Source organism: Sus scrofa, chromosome 18 (genome assembly GCF_000003025.6).
Source record: "Sus scrofa isolate TJ Tabasco breed Duroc chromosome 18, Sscrofa11.1, whole genome shotgun sequence".
NCBI lineage: Eukaryota > Metazoa > Chordata > Mammalia > Artiodactyla > Suidae > Sus > Sus scrofa.
The window spans coordinates 12,496,195-12,509,877 of record NC_010460.4 but is presented as its reverse complement, the minus strand read 5'-3'; the positions used below and the strand labels follow the sequence as shown (position 1 = coordinate 12,509,877).

Sequence of the window (13,683 nt, the reverse complement as noted above, 5' to 3'; positions counted from 1 at the left end):
TTGAATTTCAACTTGGCACATTCAACTATGTTACCTATGCAAAGTGTTATAAATCACCGCATGAGCACTAACTACCCTTGTTGTCTGCATATATAATGAGTTTTTAATTTCTTTGTTATGTATTTTACTTTACTTGAGTAAATGGGAATAATGCATCAAGTGATATTTACTGAATGTCTTTTCTCATCCTTGTATCTCTCTTGGTGTTAGAAATAACTCAGAAGGAAAAAATGTTTAGAGTCTCAGTCTACCCTGATGTAGATTTTTGGTGGGAAAAGCAGGGATACTATAATTGTCATCATGAGAGTAGAATTTAAAAAGAATTTTGAGCAAGGAGGGTGATCTTGGGAAAGGATGGAGCCTATTTCAGGATTCTGGAATAGCAGAGAATATAGCATATGGCCTTTACTAGAGAAAAACGGAGAAAGAATTGTTAGTCAGTGGTTTTTTTGTTTTAATTCTTCCTTGGTTTTTATGTATTCTTTTAAATGTACTATTTATTTTCTTTTTGAACTGTTTTCTAGATGATCCCTAAGATAAATTACTGTTTAAGGGGAAATGCCAAATCTTAGTCATCTAGAAAAGTGGCTTCACTCTGGGCTAAGATTAATGGGTATAGATAGTAACAGGAAGCCAGATTGGAAATAGATCTGGTTTCAAAATTCTCCATTATGGAACACCAAAATATATAAAAGAGATGTACATGGAGCTTATTAGTTGCAAAAGGAGATGGGACACCTCTACCCTCATTCCATACCCCCTCCACTCAGAAGGTTTGGAAATACTAGCATACTTCGTTTCTGTCCTTAGAACATCCTCCCATTATCCTTTGTTATTAAATTAATGGGGAATGCTGGAGTTCCTATTATGGCTCAGTGGAAATAAATCTGACTAGTATCCATGAAACACAGGTTCCATCCCTGGGTTCACTTAGTGGGTTAAGGATCCGGCTTTGCCACAATCTGTGCTGTAGGTTGCAGATTCAGCTCAGATCTGGCATTGCTGTGGCCGTGTAGAGGCTGCCATCTACAGCTCTGATTCCACCCCTAGCCTGGGAACCTCCATATGCTGCAGGTGTGGCCCTAAAAAGAAAGTTAATTAATTAAGTAAGTTAATTAATGGGTAATGCTAATACCTGAGCCTCAACTCCAATCCCTTTGTCTGTGGCTATATAGTCAGTTGCTAAGAGGTTGGTTAATGTAAACTTAAGTAACAAATCATTGTAGAGAGGGAACAGAGAGGGGGAATGGGACCATAGGACTTTTTTTTTCTTTGTCTTTTATTGTTATTATACCTTTTGTAACACAGGATGTACACAAACAGTAGAACACTGTCCCCTCTTTCCATTGACCCTCAGCAAACTGTCAATGTACTACTTAGAGGCTACATTCGAGGTGATGTGAGGTTAGCCCTGGGGCCCATGCTCAAAAATCTGGCAAGACTCTTCTTCCGCCAAGTATCCTCAGGAATGCACAATGGAAAAAGTAGGTATTTTGGCCTGGGTTGACAACTATCTTGGCTAGCCTACAGACCAAATGGCAAAACCCCACTTTGATTTGTGCTGGGTAGGCAGCAAATAAGTCAGAAGCTGACCCAGGGCTGGAAGCTAGGGCTTTGAGGAGCCATTTCTGTGCCTTCCTATCAACCCAAAAGTTTGTCACTGTTTTTCGTTTGGTTTGGTTTGGGTTTTCTCTAAAATAGCTCTATAAGTAAAGAACCAGGTAGTTATACTATTGGCAAAGTGTGAAGTGGGTTCTGATTTTGAGGTTGTTGACTTACTAATGGTCTATTGAGTTGATGCTCCAGTGAATCAACCAGTATCATTCTCTAATGATGTCTCTAAATAAGATGACAAACATGTAAGTAAGAAAAAGAAAATGAGTAAAATTATTTGTGTGCAATGACATCCTTATTGTATTAAACTTCAGTGTCTGGTTACCTCTCAGTCTACTGAAAAGTTTTTTTTTTTTTTTTTTTTTTTTAACTGAATAGGAGATGTTTTGTAGAATTCTGAACCAATTTTAAAATACCATGACCTCTCAGTGACTTTGGTTACTGCATAAGAAATTTTCATATCTAAACTGAAAAAATAACAATTTTAGGAGTTCCCATCATGGCTCAGTAGTAACAAACCCAATCAGTATTCATGAGGACAGGGGTTAAATTCCTGGCCCTGCTCAATATGCTAAGGATCCAGCTTTGCTGTGAGCTGCAGTGTAGGAGGTTGCAGACGCACCTGCAATTTGACCTCTAGCATAGGAACTTCCCTATGCCATGGGTGTGGCCTTAAAAAGACAAAAAATTTTTTTAAAAAAGTTTTATTGAAGACACATCTCTAATTAGTCATAACAGTCTATCAATTCAGGAAGAGTTTTCACCAATTCACTAAAAAGTCAAATGAATTTTTGATACTTTATGACCCAGGCTGGAAGTTTAATAACTAAATATTTGTGAATTGATCACCTGATTTGGAAAAGCAATAAATAATCCCTGTGGCTGCTTGATATTATGCAGTCTAGTTTATTTGGGAATACCTTCTGACCTTGGTTAAGCTGGTATCATTTTAAATAATTATTCTAATTTTCTTATATGAATTTGGAAAATTATTAGTTAAGAGCACATTTGGATGCTGATGGGAATAGCCAGGTGAGAGGGGAGGGGAGAATCAGAGGAGAAACATCTTGGAGTAGATGGGAGATGAAATCTGGTGATCAAGGCTGGGATATAGAGACTTCACCTTTAGTAGCAGCAGGTTGGGCAGAATACTTGGCCCTGGTGCTTGCAGCTGCATCAGTGGTATAGGATATTGGAAACAAGTAGATGTTTTCTTTCATTCACTTTGTTTTCCTTCTGTGTAAGAAGGAGCAAGGTCATCCATTGAGACTGAGAAGGGTAGGAGAGTTCTGTAGTTTGGAAGAGACATAAATACATGAAATAGTCCTGTAAGAGAAACTGGAAGGAAATGGACCACCAGCTCTGTCCTTAATGCCTCTTCGGTTGACAGTAAATTATTATACCAGAGTTTTAAGAATTCATCTCTATGCCTTTCAGTATAGTCTGTTTGAGGACCACCAGTTCTTTGCCTTGGAAGATGTCTGGAAAAGTCTGATGTCACGTGAACAGCAGTGACCCAAGCCATCCTCCTGGCCTGTTTACCTTTCATCTTTTTTCTCTTGTCTCCTCTCTACATATGACTGACCAGCTCTTCCTTTCCTCTGAGATTCTTTCCTCTTCCTTCTCTCCATAGACTCTTCCTTCTACCTTCCTCTTACCAGCCTTTCACAGACTCTAATAGTGTTCTCTATACACATCCTTCAGCTTAACAAAGAGATTGAGATTTATTTACCAATAAATTTATAACTTATAAATGATGTTGATAGCCAAACCAGTTTTAACATTAAAATATATCCTGAAGTATACATTTTAAAGGTGTAGGTTTCAGCCCTTTTGCCCAAGGTAAATTAATTGGGTGCAGGAGTAACAAGAAATGTGTTTATTGGGATAAGATTGCTTGAGAGATGTGGATGCTGAAAATCCAGTTCCAGGATTGCTGATCAAGCAAGTCCATACTGAGTCCCTTAGAGTGGAGGTGTGGTTGCTGGAGAGAGAGCTGTTAGGAGAGCTTCATAGCATCCACAGAATGCAAAACATGGGTTTAGACAGAAACTAGCACTCATATGATTTTCTATTTTGGAGATTTTTGAAATGGGTGATAAAGGACTAGAGCATACACTGAAGATAAAATCAAGGGTGGCGGACTACCCCACTTCAGTTTTTTGGCAGCCTCATGTGGTATAGACAAGTTCCCAGTGTTCCTGAGGCTCCAGGTGAAGGAGAACAGATAGCAGAGGAAAGGCAGGGGCACAGTGGCAATCCCAGAACTAGGCCACCAAGAAGCTGTGCCCCAACCTGAGAGCGGGTTGAGGGAGTAAGCTATTGCCAGTAGCCAAAGATGGACAAAACTACTTCTATGTAACTGGGTAGTAGAAGATAGAAAGGGTTGGATTGAAGCGGCTCATTGCCCTAGAAAACCACCTACATCATCCGTGTGGAGATTGCCACATTGCAGAGGTTGACAGAAGCCCAGAGAAGGAGCCTGAACCTAAGGTTTCTTCTTGCTAGAACAGGTGCAATAAACTGTACAAGAGGACTTCCCCCTTCCCTCTTCCCTTTTCCTGACTCCCAACACCAGAGGAGCCAAATCCTGCACACAGAAGGAAATAAGGTCTCAGGACCAGAACACCCTGGGTCACTCATTCCAAAGTATGCAAGTAGGGGGAGGAGTCAAATAGATCAGGATCCAGTGGAAGCCGAGAGTTAGTCCCTGATAACAGGGGATGTCTTAAAGTGAAGTGGATTAAATTATAGCAAATACAAACTGCTGGGATCCCTCTCAGTTAACCTTAAAGATTGATTTGACCAAAGACGGTTCAATAAAATATTTACAGTTTCACGCTTATACTTCACCATGTTAGACTCAATAAACCAATCTCATAAGCATAAACTGCTTAGAACAAAACCTTAGAGAATACTGTATTCTAAAGTGTTACCCCAAGATAATTTCAAGTGATGTGTTTTCAACCAAATTGCTCCCACTAAAAAATATTTTTGATTTTACATTTTAGTGAAAGCCAAAGTTTCTGTTCAAATAATAAATTAAAAGGTAATATCTTAAGAAATTGGTTTTTTTTTTTTTTCATTCTTTAAAATTTATACTTTGGGTATATATATTTTTTAATGATTTTTATTTTTTCCATTATGTTTGGTTTACAATGTTCTGTCAATTTTCTACGGTAAAGCAAAGTGACCCAGTCACACATACATATATACATTCTTTTTCTCATGTTATCATGCTCCATCACAAGGGACGAGATACTGTTCCCGGTGTTATACAGCAGGATCTCATTGCTTATCTATTCCAAAGGCAATAGTTTGCATCAGTTAACCCCAGACTCCCAGTCTATGCCGCTCCCTCCCCCTCCCACTTGGGGTATATTTTAGTGTACAGATTAAGACGGGGTCATTTTCATTTATTCATGTAGTTCTAAATTATGTACATCTATTGGTGAGCAAATTCTCAAACTTTTCTTTTTACTAAGAGAGGTATCTAGATAAATTGTGTTAGAGGAAAGAGGTATGGGGAAGAGATCCAGACAAGGAAAGCCGAGAGGGAGGAGGAAGAGTAGAAATATGAAGCCAAGAAGGGGAAAGGGAATCACAGAGGAAGAGCTGGTCATGTATATGCGGAGAGGAGACGAGAGGAGACTTACAGAGAGAAAGGGGATGAGAGGAAGGCAAGCCTACACACTTGGTCAGCACTGTTCTCCTGACACCAGTGCCATTCCCAGAGGCAGTTCAGCCAGACGCCTTTTCCAGTCATCCCTAAAGGGTCCTGGAACAGCTGGAGATCCTCAGATGGACTACGCTGAGGGGCATACTGCCAGAGTTTTAAAACTCTGGAGTAATACTATTATTGTCCGCTGAGTGGGTGGTGGGAGGTGGAATGTAGTGGGAGATGGAGGAGAAAATGAGGTAAATGCTAAATAAGAACTCAAAACTATGCCCTGGTCCCTGAGGTCATCTGTTAGACTTTTCATATTCAAATGTGAAAACCACCCTTTCAATTCAGAGTTAATGGTGAAATAACATTTTTGAAAAGACTGAGCATTTCATTTACTTAGAATCAGTCTGGAAAAAATAAGTACACACTTAGAAGACGTGCTTCACCTGCTAGAGAGGACAGGCATTGTATTGGGAATAAACAACAGCATCTTTGTTACAAGAGCCACAAAAGGTCTAAGAAGATATCTATTTATGCAGAATATTTTATGTACTATTGAAAAACCACCTCAAAGTGACTCAGGGTTCACTCACAGAAAAATAGTTAGACTCCTAAAAGTCAGCCAGTATTAGTAAGGGCTTAAAATATACTCTATACTGTGGTAGGAATAATAGTGAATATGAGATAGAGTCCTTGCATTCAAAGAACTTATCCACTTATAGGTAAATTGAAGGTAGAAAAAGCAATACAGGCTTGATGCAGTTAGGACTGATCACTTATGTTAGTATTACAAAGAGAATACCACCAAACTTAGTGGAACTGGATTCATGATATTAACATGGAAGAATGAGAGAAGGGAGCAGAAGTATGGGAAGAGAATTGCTTTTCAGTTAAAACACAGCCTAAGAGTTCAAGAAGAGCAAAACAAAAAAGAAACAGGAAGAGAGCAGAAAGAAGAAAATAAATTAAAAAGTAAAGGGATGGAGTTCCCCTTGGGGCTCAGCAGTAACGAACCCAAGTAGTATCCATGAGGATGCGGGTTTGATTCCTGGCCCCCCCTCAGTGGGTTAAAGGATCTGGCATTGCTGTGAGCTGTAGTGTAGGTCACATATGCAGCTTGGATCTGCCCTAGAACTTCCATGTGCTGTGGGTGTGGCCCGTAGGGAAAAAAAAGATGCAGTGAAGATAGAGTAATGGTGACATCAGTGCTGGAATGCTTGCCCATTCCCTTTATATTTCCATTAATTAATACATTTGTTGAACAAGCATTATTCTCAAAAGCACCATGCAAGGTGATGAGCAATGAAAAGAGTAAACACTCCATCCCTTTCCTGGAAGAACTTGCAGTTCATGGGGAACATTGGTTACACTGCAGAGGAGGTGATGGGTGCTTCACGAGAAAACATGTTTATGGGAGCTCAGGAGAAAGTTAATTTACTGCATGCTCCAGAATCTAAGATGTTTTGTTTTTAAGGATGAAAGTAGAAGGAAATATGCTGAAATTAATACATGACATTGCTTTTCCTGTGTTCAAGACGTACGTCCCCCCAGTCTAGTTCAGGTGTAACAGCTGTGGTTCACCTGTTCCTACTTAGAAGCATGGTTTCACCAACCATGGATCCCTGCCCCTATTTCACATTAGAATCATCTAATACTAATCCCTGGGATCCTATTCTGGAATCAAAACCACTTGGTTGGAACCTGGGCAAAAGCATTAATTTAAGAACTTCTCCAAATGATTGTAATGTGCTTCTGGAATCGAGAACTACTGTATATAGACTTGAGCATATTCTAGTTATAGCAGAAGTTTATCAGAGATTTCTGATTGGTTCCAAATGTTATAGCAGAAGCAGCCTTTTATTTTGATGACATTTATGTCCTTTCATTGTACTTACTTTCCATTTGTATACTACACTGTTTGGTTGAGTCCATATGACATTTGGTGATTGAAATAGATTCCATTTGTGGAACATTCTTATTTGGAAAGTTTGGCTATTTGCTGCTGGGCCATACTTGTTGTCCAAATTTTACCTAACCAAATAATTATTTCCCAGGTATATCTAGTGAAAAAAAGTAGACTGATAGTGTAATATTTTCATGAGAATATAATGTCTAAATAATCTCTTAGTATCAGCTGCAATTTCTAAGGGTAAATATATCATATATCAATATATTTTAAAGAGAATTAGAAAGAAATTAAGAACCTTTGTGTAATATACATTTATAATATCATTGCTATTTAGCAGAAAACTTCTACCTCACCTTTTTCTTTTTTGTTTTGTTTTGTCTTGTTTTAGGGCCACACCTGCGGCATATGGAAATTCCCAGGCTAGGGGTTGAATCGGAGCTGTAGCTGCTGGCCTACGCCACAGCAACAGCAACTCAGGATCTGAGCCACATCTGTGACCTGCACCACAGCTCATGGCAACAATGGATCCCCAACCCACTGGGTGAGGGATTGAACCCACATCCTCACGGATCCTAGTCAGATTCATTTCCACTGCTCCACAATGGGAACTCCTACCTCAGCTTTTCCTAGTACAGATTTTTACTCTTTCTCTCCTATAGATTTTGTAGGCAATGAAAACTAACCCAAATCTTGACATTCTGTGACCTCTGTAAGCTTATAGAAGGCTGCCTGGACTAGCTGTATTATGGTCTTCAGTTGGCCTTGGCAGTTTAAAGGCAAAACAGTTTTCAACTGTCTGCCTACAAAAAATACTAGAAAATATTGTGAGGCTAGTAAGCACAGTCAAAATGTTTTCTTTTTCCTTTGTTCATCTCCCACAGGAAATACTGAATTTCTACCTCATTTTCCTTTGTAGTTAGAAAAGAGAAGGGACTTAAGCATCCATTAAGACAGAATTGCCCCTGCCTTCACAGGATATATTCAGACTACTCTGTCCATAGGTTCTTTCTTCTGTCTGTAACATCTATTCATTTGTCATACTATTTTCTGATCAATGGAACAACTACATGTAATAAAATAATTGATAACGGTTTACTAAAAGTAACCAAAACTAACTAATGGCTCTCTACTTACCTTGAAAGGAATTAAGCTCCTTTCCCTTCTGAAGATCTTAAATGTAATTTGAACAAATTATTTTCTGGATATTATAGAGTCTTACAGATATTGGAAAACTTGTTGAGTAGGACTCATGGCTGACATAATGCAGAAATTATACTTTATTTAAATAAAAGATATGTTATATAAATGGTGGAATTTCTATGTCAAGAATTGTGTTAATTGGAGTTCCTGTTGTGACTCACCAGAAGCTAATCTGACTAGTATCCATGAGGATGCAAGTCCCATCCCTGGGTTAAGGATCCAGCATTGCTGTGAGCTGTGTAGGTCGCAGACATGGCTCAGATCTGGCGTTGCTGTGGCTGTGGCATTGGCCAGTGGCTACAGCTCTGATTCGACCCCTAGCCTGGGAACCTCCATATGCCAGTGGGTGCAGCCCTAAAAGACACACACAGAAAAAAGGAATTGCATTAAAATGCATACAAATATTGAATAATTCTGCTATAAATGATTTATGACATAATGAAACTGACATAATGTTACATGTCAATTATATCGCCAAAAAAAAAAAAAAGAATTATATTAAAGTATAGACATCCGGAGTTTCTTGTGGTACAGCGGGTTAAGGATCTGGTATTGTCACTGCCATAGCTTGGGTTACTCATGTGCCACCAGTTTGATCCATGACCCACATGCTGCAGGTGGGACAAAAAAATGTTTAGTATAGACATCTATAAATTAATATATAGAATCATAATGATGAGATTTTAAATTATGACAGATTAATAGAGAAATAGAGGCAGTGGAGCTTAGTGTAATCTATAGACTGCCTTGTCAAAATGCTTTCTCAATCCAGGTATCCAACTTGATGGAGAAACAATGTATATTAAGAGTGAGGGAGTTCAGATTTCTACATATGGATTGAGTTAATATTTGCTCAATAGAAGCAATCTAAAAGGAAATGCCTTAACTGTCAATTTCATAACTCAAAATTGAAGTCATAAATGGGATTGCTACTATGTTTTTACTTCTCATTAACAAAAGCAAATTGATGGGTTAAATGAAAGCAAAAAAATTTGCCAGAGAGAGTGGCATTGTGCATAATAATAATTACACTTTGCAAAGGAAACTTCAAAAGAGAAGAGGCATAAATCAAATTTTATATCCAGATATTTTACAAGAAAAAAATAGCTCAAGAATAAATGGAAGGATTCCAAATATAAAGTGAGAACAATGCAAATAATTAAAACGGTCATGACGAAGTAGAAAGATAAGCTCCTATAGACACAAAAATCAATTAAAAAGAGAGGTTTTATCTGATCTGACATTGCAGTTCTCCAAACCAGCCTCCCAGTACTCAGCTACAAAAACTATTATTACTTTGAGTTCATGCATTAAAGGGATACATATACAAATTTGGATGTGAATTATATAGACCAAAATAAATACAAAAGAATGATATGTTGGAATGGTAGGAATAATATTTGGAGGAAAAATATTTAAAGAGCTAAGATATGTTTTGTTTTGTTTTTTTTTTTAAAAAAAAGAGGCTGAAGTATATGGTAAAAATAACCACAAACCTTTATTTGGAGAAAGAGCTTAAAGAAAAGCTAGACTCCCCCCTGCTTTGTAGAATACAGTATAATTTTATCAGACTACCAAGGGGAAATGGAACTCAGAAAATATTGTTCTGCTTCTACATTTTTTTCTCTGAAGGAGAATATATTGTAAACTAGAAAAGCTCGGAATAATAATTGAGGCCAAAAAAGGAAAAGTTAGCATAGAAAAGCCTTGGTGGTTTGAATCACTGGCTCCTAAATGTTTGTCTTCTGCAAAATAAAAATTAATAATAATAGAAACAATTTAGTTGAATTTTTAAAACTATTCAATTTAAAAGTGTTCTTTATCTTGATATTATTTTCCTCACTTGTTTTTGCAGATTTTGCCTATTTTTGTTTTTATTTTAATTAACTGATAGTGATAGTAGATGTAAGTTAGTTATAATGTGTTGATATAAGGAAATCAAATGTAATGTATATATAATAATTATATAATGTAAGTTAGTGGTAATGTTTTTTAGATAATGAAATTAAAAGTTAGCAATGTTATATAGTTCCTATTTTTAACTCTTATTGGTATTCAAAATCCAAAAATCCTGGGAGTTGTTAGATTTCTTTTTCATTTTTAAAAATTCCTTTGAGTAAAGCATTGGATGCACGTGATAGAAATTGAAAAGGCACATATAGTCACGTAGTATTTTTCCTGCTCTTGTCCTCTAGCTTCTTTTCCTCTCAGTTTCCTCTTGGAAAGCCAAGGAATGTAATGAATTCTGTACATAACCCTTCACAGATTCTGGAGTTTGCATAAAAATTGCCTGTGCTTTTCACACAAATGGCAGTATGCACAACTGATCTATGCCTTGCTTTTTTCACCTAGGCTCTGTATATCACACGACACGGGATTCACTATTTTAATTATATTTTAACTAGAAATTAAATTTAGGTATTAAAATAATTTATTGATGTTCTTGCAGAATCAGTGTCAAAAGTTGTTAAAAATGCTTTAGTGTGAAAGAAGTGTGGTAATACAGGAAGGATGATATGCTCGCTAGCTATTTCACAAAGGTAGAAAAAGAATAATTTAAGAATCTACATACTGATGAGCTTGACATCAGTCAGGAGCGAGCTTTATGTTTAGGCACAGTCTAAAATTAGGATCTCATGGTGCCTGGGAACCACCATGAATTTATAACACTGTGTAAATAAAAACTTCATCAAGTTTTCTGAACTGATAGAACAATATCATCTAATCTTGTTAATTTGGGTTGTTTTGTTTTTAAATGATTTTTATTTTTTCCATTTTAATTGGTTTACAGTATTCTGCCAATTTCTACAGTATAGCAAAGTGACCCAGTCGCACATACATATACATTCCTTTTCTCACATTATTCTCCATCATGTTCCATCATAAGTGACTAGATATAGTTTCCAGTGCAATACAGCAGGATCTCATTGCTTATCCACTCTAAAGGCAATAGTTTGCATCTATTAACCCCAGACTCCCAGTCCATCCCATTCCCTCCACCGCCTCCTTGGCAACCACTAGTTTGTTTTCCAAGTTCATGACTGTCTTTTCTGTGGAAAGGTTCATTTGTTCCATATATCAGATTCTAGATGTAAGTGATAGCATATGGTATTTGTCTTTCTCTTTCTACTTACTTCACTTAGTATGAGAGTCTCTAGTTCCATCCATGTTGCTGCAAATGGCATTATTTTGTTCTATTTTATGGCTGAGTAGTATGCCATTGTGTATATGTACCACATCTTCTTAATCCATTCATCTGTCATCTGTCCATTTAGGTTGTTTCCATGTCTTGGCTATCATGAATAGTGCTGCAGTGAACATACAGGTGCATATATCTTTTTCAAGGAAAGTTTTGTCTGGATATATGCCCAAGTGCAGAATTGCTGGGTCATATGGTAGTTCTATATTTAGTTTTCTGAGGTACCTCCATACTATTTTCCATATTGGTTATACCTATTTACATTCCCACCAAGAGTGTAGGAGGGTACCCTTTTCTCCACACCCTCTCCAGCATTTGTTATTTTTTGACTTGTTAATAATGGCCATTCTGACAGGTGTGAGGTGGTATCTCATAGTAGTTTTGATTTGCATTTCTCTAATAATTAGTAATGTTGAGTACATTTTGATTATAACTAGCCATTTGACAATATTTTTCAAGATCTCTGTTTGGGCAAGACAGTGGATAGGGGGATAAAGCAAAGCTCAAAACTGACTAAACAATTTTATCTAGGGAAGATTGATTAATTACTTCTTGAAAGAACCGTAAAGTCTAACTTACCCAATTCGATTGTTGTAAGGTATTCCCTATCAACATATTATCAATGGATTGATGACAAAGTGAGTGTGATTAGCAAATTTATGAATAATGCAAGAAAGGAAAAACAAATGGGTATCATACTAGAGTCAGAATTTAGAAAGATTTTGACCTTATGGAACAATGAACAAATTATACCAAAGTTAAATTTTAAAGGGATTCAAAACATCAGTTACCCCAGTAAAGGGAAGTAGGACCAGTTAATAATTCATGTAAAGAAAATCTGGACATTTTAGAAGTTAACTACAAATATATCCTTCTCAATATACAATAGGCTCTTCAACTTGAAGATTGGAACTTTACTTAGATCTAGAAATCTTTCTTTTATTCTTCCCTCCCTTATGTTATTTCTGTTCTTCATTCCTGTAATTTCTGTATTTTCCCTTTCTTTTCCTTGGTCCCTTTTTACTCACTGCATCCATTCTGTAAGCTTAAGAGTTCCCCCAGAACCGCACATATGCTCTGGATAGCCTCATCCTGTGATTTTCTTTCCTACATAATATGATCCCTAATACTTCTCTCTTTTGACAGTTTTGTAAAATGCTTATAGCTTTCTACCTCTGTTGTGGGTCAGAGGGGTAAACATTGAGTTTACTGCTCTGTGTTGATCCAGTATCGTTAACATAAAGCAGGAACACCAAATGTGTTCCCGTGATCACATGAGCATTAATGGAAATATTGGCTCAAGGAAAGGACAGTGATAATTTCACTCACCAGAGCCTATTTGAATAATATATTCAATTCGATATAGTATTTTATGTAATAAAATGGAAACAAAGCTATATGAGGAATATTTGGAGGAAATAGATATATTTTGCTTAGGTAGAGGTAGGAATGGTCATCTTCAGTTATATGAGGGGAAGTTATATAAAAATTAAACATATTTTAAATATCTGAAGAAAGCAGATATAGAATTAGGGTTTTTTTTAAAGGACAAGGTGGTGGGCTTCATCTTAGAATAAAGAAGAGCTCATTAATAATTAGGTATGTACAAAAGAGTGAGCTACTTTCACAGTTTAAGGTTTTCCAGCATTCGAAATGTTTAAACTAAGGCTAAGGGAAGACTAATCATACTATTAATAGATACCTACAAGTACCTCCTAAATTTCCAGTCCCAAACTGTCTGTTTATTTGAGTTCCATATAACTTCTCTCACCCTAGATTAAAATGTGTTTCACTTATCTGGATTCATCTGGTTCCTAGTTATCTGCCTGGTCCCTGCTTTGCCTTGCATGCTGATTTCCACGTACCTACAAACTCCAGACTCCTTGCCTCTTCACTTTGACCAGATGACTTGCTCACATCCAGACCCTGAAAGTATCCCACTTAGGATTTTCCACTTTTTCTAAAAGCCTCATCCCAAAACCATCCACCAGGTCTTATGTATTGTTTTGAGTAGGCCTTGTTCCAGTGCTGATCCTCTGCCCAGTGTTTTCTTTCATGTCCTGGTTCCCACAAATATTACATCATTGCACTTCA

The 13,683-nt window shown here is 37.1% G+C and overlaps 1 protein-coding gene across 6 annotated transcripts in view; it reads left to right on the top strand.

Moving 5' to 3' along the window:
- CHRM2 (cholinergic receptor, muscarinic 2) overlaps window positions 1-13,683 on the top strand; it is a 145,176-nt gene that overhangs the window by 90,437 nt on the left and 41,056 nt on the right.